Source organism: Hylobates moloch, unplaced genomic scaffold, assembly GCF_009828535.3.
Source record: "Hylobates moloch isolate HMO894 unplaced genomic scaffold, HMol_V3 SCAFFOLD_4, whole genome shotgun sequence".
Lineage (NCBI taxonomy): Eukaryota > Metazoa > Chordata > Mammalia > Primates > Hylobatidae > Hylobates > Hylobates moloch.
In genome coordinates, this window is record NW_026652279.1 from 28,828,107 (window position 1) to 28,842,513 (window position 14,407).

A 14,407-nucleotide genomic window follows, 5' to 3' on the forward strand; every position below is an offset into this window, starting at 1 on the left:
CCATTTGTGAAAATGGACTCCTCATGACTCAGTCACCTCCTAAAGTCCCCACCTCTTAATACCATCACCTTGGGGACTAAGTTATCCCCTTATCCTCAGAGGATACATCCCAAGACCCCCAGAGGATGCCTGAAACCACGGCAAACAGAACACATTTCTCTTCATGTCTTCCACCCACTAACTAAGCACTTATCATTCACTGCGGCCATAACTTCTGCGGCTGGAGGTGCAACAGCAAAACTAGCACGAATTTCTTTTTCCTTGTCCCCAATTTCATGGGGAGAAAATTTGTTTTTACCATAGATCTTGGCAACTTCAGCATAAGATTTTTTTGTTCTTTCTTTATTATGTTGGGAACTTTCACCTTGTCACTTAAGTGGCTTCTCTTTGGAATATTCGAATTGCCAGCATCGCTACTCTGGTGCTTAAGGTCGTTATTAAGTAAAATAAGGGTTACTTGAACACAAGCACTGAGATACCTGACAGTCAATCTGATAACCCAGATGACTACTAGATGACTAATGGGCAGGGAGCGTCTGTAGCATGGATATGCTGGACAAAGGGATGATTCACGTCCTGAGCAGAACGGCACAAAATTCCATCATGCTGCTCAGAACAGCAATCAGTTTAAAGGGTATGGGATTTTCCATTTAATATTGACCTTGGCAAGTAAATAAGGGGGTCTACTGTATGAATTTTAGAGGAACACACACATTTAGACCATAAGAGTGCATGTGTGTATTTAGTTCATGTGTGTAGGCCCATATATCCAATTCCAGTCAAGACTCAGAATGTTTCCATCACCACAAAAATCCCTTGGGGTGTTCCTTTGTAACCCCATTCCCCTCCCCTCCCACTGTGCCCTCTCTCCTCATCCCAGACCCCTGATGACCACCAATCTGTTTTCCATTCCTAAATTGTTGCCATTTCAAAATGTTATATGAATGGAATCATACAGTATGCAACCTTATAGGACTGGCTTCTTTAGCTTGGCCTAATTCCTTGAAGATTCATCCCAGTTGTTACATGCATCAGTAGGCCTTGCCTTTTATCGTGGAGGAATCCTCCATGGGATGGAAGGACCACAGTTTGTTTAACCACTCACGTGCTCACAGACACCGGCACCATTTCCACTTGCTGGCTGCTGCAAATCAAGCTGCTATGAACATTTGTGTATAAGTTTTTATGTGAACATGCCCATTGCTTGCCTTTTTTTTTTTTTTTTTTTCCTGAGACAGGGTCTTGCCCTGTTGCACTGGAGTGCAGTGGCATGATCATAGTTCACTGCAGCCTTTAACTCCTGCACTCAAGCAATCATCCTACCTCAACCTCCTGAGTAGCGGGGACTACAAGTGTGCACCACCACACCCGGCTAATTAAAACAATTTTTTTCTGGTAGAGACAGGGGTCTCGCCATGTTGCCCAGGCTGGTCTCGAACTCCAAGACTCAAGTTTTCTTCCTGCCTTTGCCTCCCAAAGTGCTGGGATTGCAGGCATGAGCCACTGTGCCCAGCGACCCAGTGCTTTTTGAACCCCTTCCTATGACTGGGGAGCTCTCTCCCTTATAAATGCTGCCTACTAAAGACTAAAGCCAGAAAAACTCATTTTCCCAACTTCCCTTACATCCGGGGAGTGTAGGCCCCCCGCAACCAGACACAGCCACGCAAGATTTTACGCAGAAGTGAGCAGTGTGAGGAAGCAGGCACTCCAAAGAATCCATCTGAAGACAAGGATGAGAGCAGAGGCCACCAGATTTTGGGGATCAGCAATAATGGAGGCTTGCGTGTCCATGTCGCTGAAGCCAGTGAGCTTCGGGGTCTATACCAGCAGAGGGGTGGCAGTGGAGTCTTTGCTGAAAGTCCTGTGGGGTGGTTTGGGCATTGTTTCTTGTCCCATGGTCCTCCAAACCCCATTCTCTGGCCCTTTCAGAGATGTAAACTACCTAATAAGCTTTTTTTTTTTTTTTTTGTAGAGGCAGTCTCGCTCTGTTGCCCAGGCTGGAGTACAGTTGCACAATCTTGGCTCACTACAACCTCTGCCTCCAGGGTTCAAATGATTCTTGTGCCTCAGCCTCCCAAGTAGCTGGGATTATAGGTGCCCACCACCATGCCTGGTCAATTTTTGTATTTTTAGCAGAGATGGGGTTTCACCATGTTGGCCAGGCTGGTCTCGAACTCCTGACATCAAGTGATCCACCCGCCTCCACCTCTCAAAGTACTGGGATTACAGGTGTGAGCCACCCTGCCTGGCCCCTAATAATCTTCTATAAATTTATTTTCTGCCTATATAAGCTGGAGTGGATTCTGTTGTTCACAACTGAGAGCTCTACCCAGCCTCCCTCCATCGCCTCACTTCTGGCCACTCTTACATCCAGTGCTCCCACTATACAGCACTGCTTTCAGTTTCCCGGAGGTACCTTAGGGCATCAGGTGCTTCCCGTGGCACACTGGAGCCTCTTCACTTACCTGCCTCCCTCATGGAACTGCAGACCTAGTATCCCCAGCCTCTGTCACCCTTCCATTGCCCTCAGTATATGCTCAATTCATGCCCAAATGAACCAATTGCTCGTCTTTATCACTGATGAGATAAGAACAAGCCAGTACAACCATAGCCAGTGCTATTATGGTTGCCTTCTCACTCTGCACTACAGTCCCCTCATCTATAAATGGAATAACACAATTTTTTATTTTTTATTTTTTGAGACGGAGTTTTTGCTCTGTTGCCCAGGCTGGAGTGCAATGGTGCGATCTCGGCTCACTGCAACCTCCGCCTCCTGGGTTCAAGTGATTCTCCTGCTTCAGCCTCTCAAGTAACTGGGATTATAGGTGCCCGCCACCATTCCCAGCTAATTTTTATATTTTTAGTAGAGATGGGATTTCCCCATGTTGGCCAAGCTGGTCTCAAACTCTTGACCTTAAGTGATCCACCCATCTCAGCCTCCCAAAGAGCTAGGATTACAGGCGTGAGCCACCATGCATAACACTTCTAAGAGAAGCACGGTTTAAAAGTTAGAGGTGGCTGGGCACAGTGGCTCACACCTGTAATCCCTGCACTTTGGGGGGCCAAGGCTGGTGGATCACAGGATGTCAGGAGTTTGAGACCAGCCTGGCCAACATGGTGGAACCCCATTTCTCCTAAAAAAAAAAAATTAGCCAGGCGTGGTGGCACGCACCTGTAACCCCAGCTACTCAGGAGGTTAAGGTATGAGATCCACTTAAACCCAGGAGGTGGAGGTTGCAGTGAGCTGAGACCCTGCCACTGCACTCCAGCCTAGGCGACAGAGCAACAAGACTTTGTCTCAGAAAAAAAAAAGAAAAGAAAAGAAATGAAAAAAAAAGAAATAAAAGGGAAACAGAAAATAGGTTGGGCATGGTGGCTTATGCCTGTAATCCCAACACTTCAGGAGACCAAGGCAAGAGGAGTCCTTGAGCCCAGAAGTTCAAGACCAGACTGAGCAACACCGCAAGACCTCATCTCTACAGGTAATTTTTTTTTTTTGAGATGGAGTCTTGCTCTGTTGCCCAGGCTGGAGTATAGTGGTGCGATCTCGACTTACTGCAACCTCCACCTCCCAGGTTCAAGCGATTCTCCTGCCTCAGCAGCCTGAGTAGCTGGGATTACAGGTGCCCACCACCACACTCGGTTAATTTTATATTTTTAGTAGAGATGGGGTTGCACCATGTTGGCCAGGCTTGTCTCCAACTCCTGAACTCAGGTGATCTGCCTGCCTCGGCCACCCAAAGTGCTGGGATTACAGGCGTAAGCCACCACACCCGGCCTACAAATAATTTTTAAAAATTAGCCAGGTGTGGTGGTGCACACCTGTAGTCCCAGCTACTCGGGAGGCTGAGGCTGGAGGATCACTTGAGCACAGGAGGTCTAGGGTGCAGTAAGCCGTGATCATGCCACTGCACTCCAACTTGGACAACAGAGTGAGACCCTGTCTCAAAAAATAAATAAATAAAAGGGGAACTCAAAGAGATATTAGTATCTTATATCCATGCTCATAGAAGCATTATTCACAATAGCCAAAAGGTGGAAGCAAAGCAAATGCCCATTGATAAATGAATGGATTAAAAAAAAATTGGTCTATGCATACCATGGAATATTATTCTATCTTAAAAAGGAAGCGAATTCTGACACGTGCTACAACATGGATGAACCTTGAGGACATTATGCTAAGTGAAATAAACTAGTCACAAAAAAACCAAATACTGTATATTTCCACATCTATGAGGTACCTAGAGTAGTCAAATTCATAGAGACAGAAAGTAGAATAGTGGTTGCCAGGAGCTGTGGGAAGAGGAAATGGGAAGTTATCATTTAATGGGTACAGAGTTTTAGATTTGCAAGATGAAGAAAGATCTGTGGATACATGGTGGTGATGCGGGCATAGCTGTGTGAATGTATTTAATGCCACTGAACTGTACACTGAAAAATGATCAAGATACTAAATTTGAAGTTATACCTATTTTACCAGAATTTTTTAAACATTAGTGGTAAATTACAGTTAATTACCGCTTCCTATTCACTGAAATGGCTAAAAGTAAAAAAGCCTGACCATACCAAGTGTTGACAAAGATCTGAAGAAATTGGAACTCTCATATACCGTTTGGCACTTTTTATAAACATTTAAAAATTTAGGCCGGGTGCGGTGGCTCATGCCTGTAATCCCAGCACTTTGGGAGGCTGAGGCAGGCTGATCACGAGGTCAGGAGATTGAGACCATCCTGGCTAACACAGTGAAACCCCGTCTCTACTAAAAATACAAAAAACTAAGCCGGGCGTGGTGGTGGGCGCCTGTAGCCCAGCTACTCCGGAGGCTGAGGCAGGAGAATGGCGTGAACCCAGGAGGAGGAGCTTGCAGTGAGCCGAGATCGCACCACTGCACTCCAGCCTGGGCGACAGAGTGAGACTCTCTCAAAAAAAAAAAAAAAAAAAAATTTAAACATGCACTTACCATATGACACCACAAGTCTACAGTGAGATATTTACCCAAGAGAAATGTAATGTTACTGGAAGACTTGTGCACGAATGTCAGAGCAGCTTTACCAATAAGAGCCAAAAGCTGAAAATAAGTTAAATGTCCATCAACAGGTAAAGAGATAAACAAACTGGGGAATATTCCTACAATGAAATACTACTGAGCAATAAAAAAACTACTGATACACACAATATGGGTGAATCTCAGAAACACTATGCTGGGGAAAAAAAACGTATATCAGAGGCTATATATTCTAGGATTGCTATTTATTTATTTATTTATTTATTTTTAAGGCAGAGTCTCTGTTGTCCATGTTGGAGTGCAGTGGTACAATCACAGCTCACTGCAGCCTCAAATGATCCTCCTGCCTCAGCCTCCCAAGTAGCTGGGACTACAGGTGCACACCACCATGCCCAGCTAATTTTTTGTATTTTTTGTAGAGACAGGGTCTCACTATGTTGCCTAGGCTGTTCTCAAACCCCTGGGCTCAAGTGATCCTCCTGCCTCGACCTCCCAATGCACTGGGATTACAGGCATTAGCCACTGTGCCAGGCCCATGCTGTATGATTCCATCTATATCTAGAAATTCTAGAAAAGACAAATCTAATCTGTGGTGATAGATATTAGATCAGTGGTTACCTGGAATAGGACTACAAAGACGTGTGGTAGAACTTTATTTATTTATGGGATAGAGCCTCGCTCTGTCGCCCAGGCTGGAGTGCAGTGGTGTAATCTCGGCTCACTGTAGCCTCTGCCTCCCAGGTCCCAGCAATTTTCCTGCCTCAGCCTCCCGAGTAGCTGGGACTACAGGCGCACGCCACCATGCCTGGCTAATTTTTGTATTTTTAGTAGAGACGGGGTTTCGCCATGTTGGCCAGCTGGTCTCCAACTCCTGAACTCAGATGATCCACCCGCCTTGGCCTCCCAAAGTGCTAGGATTACAGGCAAGAGCTACCATGCCCGGCCAGTGTGATGGAACTTTCTAGAGTGGTAGAAATAATTTATATATTGATGGGTGGTTACATAGGTATATGTGATTGTCAAAAGTCTTTGAACTGCACACTTAAAATATATCTAAATTATACTTCAAAGATTGGGTACGGTGACTCACACCTGTAATCCCAGAACTTTGGGAGGCCGAGGTGGGATGATCGCTTGAGCCCAGGAGTTCAGGATCCCTGGGCAATAGAGCGAGACTCCATACCTACATAAAATTCCAAAAAACTAGCTGGGTATGGTGGTGTGCGCCTGTAGTCCCAGCTACTCAGGAGGCTGTGGGAGGACTGCCTGAGCCCAGGAGGTTGAGGCTGCAGTGTGCTATTATTGTGCCACTGTACTCCAGCCTGGGTGACGGAATGAGACCCTGTCTCAAAAAAATTAAAAAATAAAAAATAAGTTATACTTCAATAAAGCTGAAAAAATATTAGTGGGACGCAGATGAGAAGAGTCTATTCAAGTCTATTCAATATTTACTATTTATTTATTTATTTTTTGAGACAGGGTCTTGCTCTATCCCCCAGGCTGGGGTGCAGTGGTTCAATCTCAGCTCACTGCAACCTCTGCCTCCTGGCCTCAAGAGATCCTCCCACCTCAGCCTCCCGAGTAGCTGGGACTACAGGTGCACACCACTATGTCTGGCTAATTTTTGTATTTTTTGTAGAGGTAAGGTTTCTCCATGTTGTCCAGGCTGGTCTCAAACTCCTGGACTCAAGCAATCCGCCTGCCTTGGCCTCCCTAAGTGTTGCGATTGCAGGCGGGAGCCACCACGCCCAGCCTCTATTCAGTATTTATGAATCAAACACGAGTATCTCCCTCTTCAGCCTCAAAGTAATTCACATGTCTCATATTAATGTTATTAATATTTTCTGTACTCTTTTATTTATCTATTTTTTTTTGAGATGGAGTCTCACTCTATCACCCAGGCTGGAGTGCAGTGGCATGATCTCAGCTCACTGCAACCTCTGTCTCCCAGGCTCAAGCAATTCTCATGCTTCAGCCTCCGAGTAGCTGGAACTACAGGCGGCTGCCACCACGTCTGGCTTTTTTGATTTTTGTTTGTTTGTTTGTTTGTTTTTATATTTTTAGTACAGTGTAGTGGTGTAATCCCTCCTACCTCACCCTCCCAAGTAGCTGGGACCACAGGCGTGCACCACCACGGCTAGCTAACTGTTTTATTTTTAGTAGAGAGGGGGGTTTCACCGTGTTGCCTAGGCTGGTCTCTCAAACTCCTGACTTCAGGTGATCTGCCCCTCCTTAGCCTGCCAAAGTGCTGGGATTACAGGTGTGAGCCACTGCGTCCTGCTAGAAATGGATTTTTATTGCACTCATGTTTACAGTTGAGCAAAGAGGCTCAGATTTGTTAAATTACTTCCTTGTCACACAGCCAGTAAGTGGTGGAACCAGGACTTGAACCTGAAGGTGTCTCTAGAGTCCATAATCATTTGGCTACAAAACTGGCCACTGGAATCTTGTATTCATAATTCTTGGGTCCTGGCCACCAAAGCCTGTTTCTGTGCTTTACAGTGATCAGGGTCCCCAGGAGAGCCCCTGAATTCTGTGCAACGCCAAACTACACGAGTAAGACATGGGGAAGCCAGTCCATTGTTTAGTACTAGAGTTGCTCAGGCTCTGTTGACTGACTTTTTTTTCTCTTTCTTTCATTATTTGTTTTTATTTAGTTGTGTTCAACACAAATCAATTCCATACCATGAAGTTACTATGAATCAGAGCATAAATACACAAACGCAACAGGCAATGGGAAACAGATGCAGGACACCCAGCTATGAAGCGGAAGGGAGGGCTCATTCACACCCACAGTGACTCGAGATCCGCTGGGTCTGCTTGTTCGCATGTTGGCTTCTAGGGATGGCAGAGCTGGCTTTGGTTAGTGAGACACACTGTGGCCATTTGGATACTGGAACATCTCCGCATACATGTGTACTCATGTGAACCAAAGGCTTCATGGAGTGTCTATTTCTTTCTTTTTTTTTTTTTTGATGGAGTCTTGCTCTGTTGCCCAGGCTGGAGTGCAGTGGCACGATCTGCGCTCACTGCAAGCTCTGCCTCCCGGTTCACGCTATTCTCCTGCCTCAGCCTCCCGAGTAGCTGGTACTACAGGCGCCTGCCACCACGCCCGGCTAATTTTTTGTATTTTTAGTAGAGACGGGGTTTCACTGTGTTAGCCAGGATGGTCTCGATCTCCTGACCTCGTGATCCGCCCACCTCTGCCTCCCAAAGTGCTGGGATTACAGGCGTAAGCCACCGCACCCGGCCTGGAGTGTCTAGTTCTAAGAAGGTTTCTCTGGACTGGGGCCCTTGTGAAAGATTAACTTTACAGAATTGAGCCTACTTTAGGCTCAGGACTAACCCTCTACAGTAACCCTCAGGTTCTAACCATCGAGGGACAGGGCCTTACTCTGTTGCCCAGGCTGAAGTGCAATAGTGTGATCATGGCTTACTGACTGTAGCCTCGAACTCCTGGGCTCAAGGGATCCTCCAACCTAAGCTTCTTGAGTAGCAGGGACTACAGGTGCATACCACCATGTGCGGCTAATTTTTAAATTTTTTTGTGGAGATAGGGCCTCACTATGTTGCCTAGGATGGTCTTAAACTCCTGGGATTAAGCAATTCTCCTGCCTCAGCCTCCCCAAACTCTGGGATTACAGGTGTGAGCCACTGCGCCCAGCTTCCTCTGAAATACTGACTGCTACTGACAGATCTGGAGAATACTGACGTCATCCTGGTGGCTGAAGTCTTGTGGCTTGGATTCACATCCTAGCTCAATAAAATCTGTTTGAGAGCCTGGGTATCCACAAACTAAAGTCCAGTCCATCCTCAACTCACCAGGTGCACAGGTTGACAACAGTTTTATTGGTCAGGACTCTTTATCATTCATAGACGTTATTGATGCATGGAACTGGCGGGTTCAGAGGGAACTTGCTCTAGATGGGGCTCCCTCCTGTCTCCAGGCCTCTGTCCCTCTCTCCTTCTCTCTCCCTTCTGGAGGGCTTTGTTTATCTGGCAGTGCCAGGCTAGATAATGTCTAGCCTGGACAATAAGACATCGTCCAGGGAGCACAATGTCAACTACAGGTCCAGAGTGCACACACTCATCCCACAACGCCCAGAGGAAGAGGAAGAGTCCTTTCCAGGAGCTTACAGAAGATTTTTTTTTTTTTTTTTTTTGAGACAGAGTCTCACTCTATTGCCCAGGCTGGAACGCAGTGGCCTGATCTCAGATCACTGCAACCTCCGCCTCCCAGGTTCAAGCAATTCTCCTGCCTCAGCCTCCCGAGTAGCTGGGATTACAGGCGTGTGCCACCACACCTGGCTAATTTTTGTATTTTCAGTAGAGACGGGGTTTCACCATGTTGGCCAGACTGGTCTCAAACTCCTGACCTCAAGTGATCTGCCCGCCTCGGCCTCCCAAAGAGCTGGGATTACAGGCATGAACCACCGCGTCCAGCCAAGACTTTTCCTTATGAGCCCAAGCAGCATCTTCGTGGACATCCTGAGCTCTGATTTGACCACACGAATAGCACTGAGCAAAATGCCTTGGGAGGTAACCCCATTTTCGTGGCCAGTCAGAGCCTGCCCTGCTGGGGCCAAGCCTACCGAACCTCATGGTTGAGAATGATAGAGAATGAATCTCTCTGAGGACAACCAGGGCATTGTTGGCAAAAGATGGGGCCAACCCTGGAGGGCCACCAGCGTATTTCCTCCAGAGCTGCATCCTCCTTACCTTGAACTGACCGGCTCATCCCTGAAGTGTGTCAAGTCTGGACATTGTTCAGGCCTTAGATTGTGAAACTCCCTGCCGCATTTGCCACTGCTGATCCTTCCTGAAATTCTCTACTTTAATGGTTCTTGACCCTGTCTGTCTTCTGACTACGTTAATGTGGAGAATTTTGCACTTATCGATAGCCAGGGGGTTCAGATATGATGGGTATGAGATTGGGGTAGGGTTCAGGTGTCTGTTCGCTTACAGAGAGTCCTGGGTGACTTTGATGCAAATAGCTCCAACTGGGAACCACTAGGCTTCTGTGGCATCACCCTCACCTGGTCCACTATGCAGGTATTTACTGAGTATGTGAGGGACACTCAGGCGGGTGCTGAGCATCAGAGATGAACAAAACAAGGTTATTGTGTGTCCGGAGTTTGTTCCTTCCGGTGGGTTTGTGGTCTTGCTGACTTCAAGAATGAAGCTGCGGACCTTTGCGTTGAGTGTTACAGCTCTTAAAGGTGGTGTGTCCGGAGTTTGTTCCTTCCAGTGGGTTCATGGTCTTGCTGACTTCAAGAATGAAGCCATGGACCTTTGCAGTGAGTGTTACAGCTCTCAAACGTGACAGGGACCCAGAGTGAGCAGCAGCAAGATTTATTGTGAAGAGCGAAAGAACAAAGTTTCCACAGCATGGAAGGGTACCCGAGTGGGCTGCCGCTGCTGGCGGAGGGTGGCCAGCTTTTATTCCCTTATTTGTCCCTGCCCACATCCTGCTGGTTGGTCCATTTTAGAGAGTGCTGATTAGTCCATTTTACAGAGCACTGATTGGTCCATTTTACAAACCTCTAGCTAGCCACAGAGTGCTGATTGGTGCGTTTTACCAACCTAGCTACAGAGTGCTGATTGGGGCATTTTGCAATCCTCTTGTTAGGCAGAAAAGTTCTCCAAGTCCCCACTCGACCCAGGAAGTCCAGCTGGCTTCACCTCTCAATTGTTCTTACAAAGCTTTTTTTTTTTTTTTTTTTGAGACAGGGTCTTGCTCTCTGTCACCCAGGCTTGGGTGCAGCTGCACAATCATAGCTCACTGCAGCCTCCAATTGATGGGCTGGAGTGATCCTCCTGCCTGACCCTTCAGAGTAACTGGGACTACAGGTGCTATAGGCGCATGCCACCATGGCTGGTTAATTTTTATTTTTTAATTTTTTGTAGAGATAGGGTCTTGCTATGTTGCCCAGGCTGGTCTTGAACTCCTGGGCTCTAGCGATCGTCCTGCCTTAGCCTCCCAAACTGCTTAAATTATGGTGTGCACCACCACGTCTTGCCCTTATGAAGCTTATATCACAGTGGGGGATGTTGAGAGAGACAACTAAATAAGTACATGTTCAAAGGGCTTCAGATAGTGCTGTCAACTATCAGGATGAAGCTGATAGGAGGAATGGAGGAAGTCAATCAGGATGAAGTGATAGGGGGAATGGAGAGCTGTCTTAGATAGGATGCTCAACACTGGCTGCCCTGGCCAGCGCAGTGGCTCATACCTGCAATCCCAGCACTTTGGGAGGCTGAGGCGGGAGGATCACTTGAGCCCAGGAGTTCAAGACCAGCCTGGGCAACATGGTGAGACCCCCATCTCTACTAAAAATACAAAAAAAAAAACATAGTGGGGCATGGTGGTGTGGCCTTGTAGTCCCAGCTACTTGGGAGGCTGAGGTGGGAAGATCATTTGAGCCTGGGAGGCAAAGGATGCAGTGAGCCAAGAATGCACTACTGCACCCCAGCCTGAGTGACAGAGCAAGACTGTATCCAAAAAATATAGGCTAGGCGCAGTGGCTCACACCTGTGATCCCAGCACTTTGGGAGGCTGAGGCATGTGGATCACAAGGTCAAGAGATTGAGACCATCCTGGCTAACACGGTGAAAACCCATCTCTACTGAAAATACAAAAAAAAAAAAAAAAGTAGGTGTGGTGGCGGGCGCCTGTAGTCCCAGCTACTCAGGAGGCTGAGACAGGAGAATGGCGTGGAGGCAGGAGGCGGAGCTTGCAGTGAGCTGAGATTGCGCCACTGCACTCCAGCCTGGGCAACAGAGCAAGACTCCGTCTCAAAAAATAAATAAATAAAATAAAATAAACTGGCTGTCTTGGGAGGTGATGAACTCCAGGAGGAGCAGACCTAAAACAGGAGTGTGCTTGGTGCACCCCAATAAAGAAGGAGGTTGTATGTCTGATGTGAAGAAGGAAGGGCAAGGGGCGAGGAAGCCAATGACGAGATAAAAGGGGCATGGCCAGATCCCACTGAGTGCTTCAGGATGCAGCAAGGAGACCAGATTCATTCTCAGTGCAAGGGGTGGCCTCGTGTTCTCCTCACATCCTTGTCCATCTCTGTTTTTTGCCAGCTGCTGTTTCTCCACCTGCTCCTAAGTGCTGCTGTTTTCCCAGCTCCTCTCATTCTACCTGCAGGAATCTTGGTTACTTTCACGTGGTATCCGAGACCCCCTGCTCCTCGGCTAGGGACTCAGGTATCAAACACTGGCAGGACCCTCTGTCTGTATATCCTGTGGGTTCCTCAAAACTTGTGCAAAGCCACCCAGCATCATCTGTCAATCTCCTCCACTCCCTGTGTCTCCAGCTCAGATACCAACATGACCCACTACCCAGGCATCTAATCTAGAACCCAAGTGTCACTATGACTTCCCCCACTCCTCATCAACTACTGCCAATGCATTACCAATTCTTTTTTAAAATTTTTTCTTCTTATTATCTTTTTAGGCAGGGTCTTGCTCTATAACCCAGGCTGGAGTGCAGTGGTGCAATCATGGCTTACTGCAGCCTCGATCTCCTGGATTAAAGTGATCCTCCCACCTCAGCTTCTTGAGTAGCTGGTGCAGGCCATCATGCCTGGCTGATTTTTAAAAAAAATTTTTTGTAGAGAAGGGATCTCTTTATGTTGCCCAGGTTGGTTTTGAACTCCTAGGCTTAAGTGATCCTCCTGCCTTGAACTCCCAAAAATGCTGGGATTACAACATGAGCCACTGCATCCAACCATCAATTCTTTTTAACCTCTGAAACATTTCTCAGATCTCTCATTTTTTTTTTTTTTGAGACAGAGTCTTGCTCTGTCGCCCAGGCTGGAGCGCAGTGGCATGATCTTCTGCCTCCCTGGCTCAAGTGATTCTCCTGCCTCAGCCTGCCGAGTAACTGGGATCACAGGTATGAGCCACCATGCCCGGCTAATTTTCTGTATTTTTAGTAGAGACAGGGTTTCACCATGTTGGCCAGGCTGGTTTTGAACTCCTGACCTCAGGTGATCCACCCGCCTCAGCCTCCCAAAGTGCTGGGATTACAGGCGTGAGCCACTGCACCTGGCCTCAGATCTCTCTTTTCCTCACTGTCCTTCCTTCTAGAATTCTGAACTGATGACCACAGCTCTTCCCTAGGGAGCTGCAGTAACCCCTAATCAGAGCCCCTGCCCTCAAATACAGGCCTCCCCTCCTCCTCCCATCCTTCTCTTCCTGACTCTGGCAGACACCAAAGCCTGGATAACAAAGGGTGGACTCAGGGTAGAAGCAGAGAGGAGACTCGGCCTAACACACACGGGCTTTCTGCATCCAAGGCCACTATCGGGCTTTGAGAAAAGTCTGTGACGTGTAGATGTCTCTCCCAGCCCCGCAGGCACTGGCATGGGACCCTCTCACAAGGGATCCAGGAAGAAACTAAGAAGAGTCAGCTTGTGGGGAAGGAATGTGGAAGGACTAAAGGGATTGAGGAAGCCTGTTGCAGGAGAGAAAGAAGAGGTGATCAAGACCAGAGGCTTTGTTTCTGAGGGACTGTGGGAGGATGGTACGGTGCTCCAAGCACTGGAGCCAGAGAACACATTCCTGTTAAGGAGCTGGGGAAAGGAATTCACATGGGGAGAACCGCTGCCGAACACCCTGAACATTCTGTGTACTGTCAGGCGGGGATGTCCAGCTTGAACCTAAAAAGAAGGGCATTTCACGTGCCCTTGGTCGTGACCCACGTGCACCGGATGGCCAGCACTAAGGCTGCCTGGCAACGTATCCCTCCCTGCAAGCTCACAGTGCCACAAAGGCCCTATCAGGCTCTGCTCTCCTCCCACACACCTCTTCAGCCTCACCCTCTCACCACTCCCAGAACCAGCTCTTACACTCCTTAGGGTCCGTCCACACATGCCATGCTGTTCTCACTGTCTGCAATAATTTCATCCGATGAAGCACTTCCTCCCTGAGCTTTCTCCTGCCTGCTGTCTGTTCGTCCCCTGACTGATGTTAGCACGGACGAGTATTATATAATGGGGGGCAAAACATGTTTGGGCATCACACAGTCTTGGATTAGAATTCCAGCTTTCCTCTGCACTCCCTGGATTAGAATTCCAGCTTTCCTTTGCACTCCCTTTAAGACCTTAGCAATCACTGTGTCCATCTTACTATGAGTGAAATGGAGTTTCTTCCAGGACTATTTGAGGCTCACATGACTTATATAAAGTGCTCTGCACATAGTAGGTGCTCAATAAATGTTAGCGCCCCTTCTCTGCCCTTGAGGCACTCGATTAATGGTTTTCAATTCTAGAGTCACTGAACAGCTACCATTTGTTGGAAGCTACCAAGTGTCTGGTGGCACTGTCTTTTCTCCTTTTCCATGACCACTCTTATCCTGAGCGTGATTCTCTTTTCTCACGCATTGGAACTGAT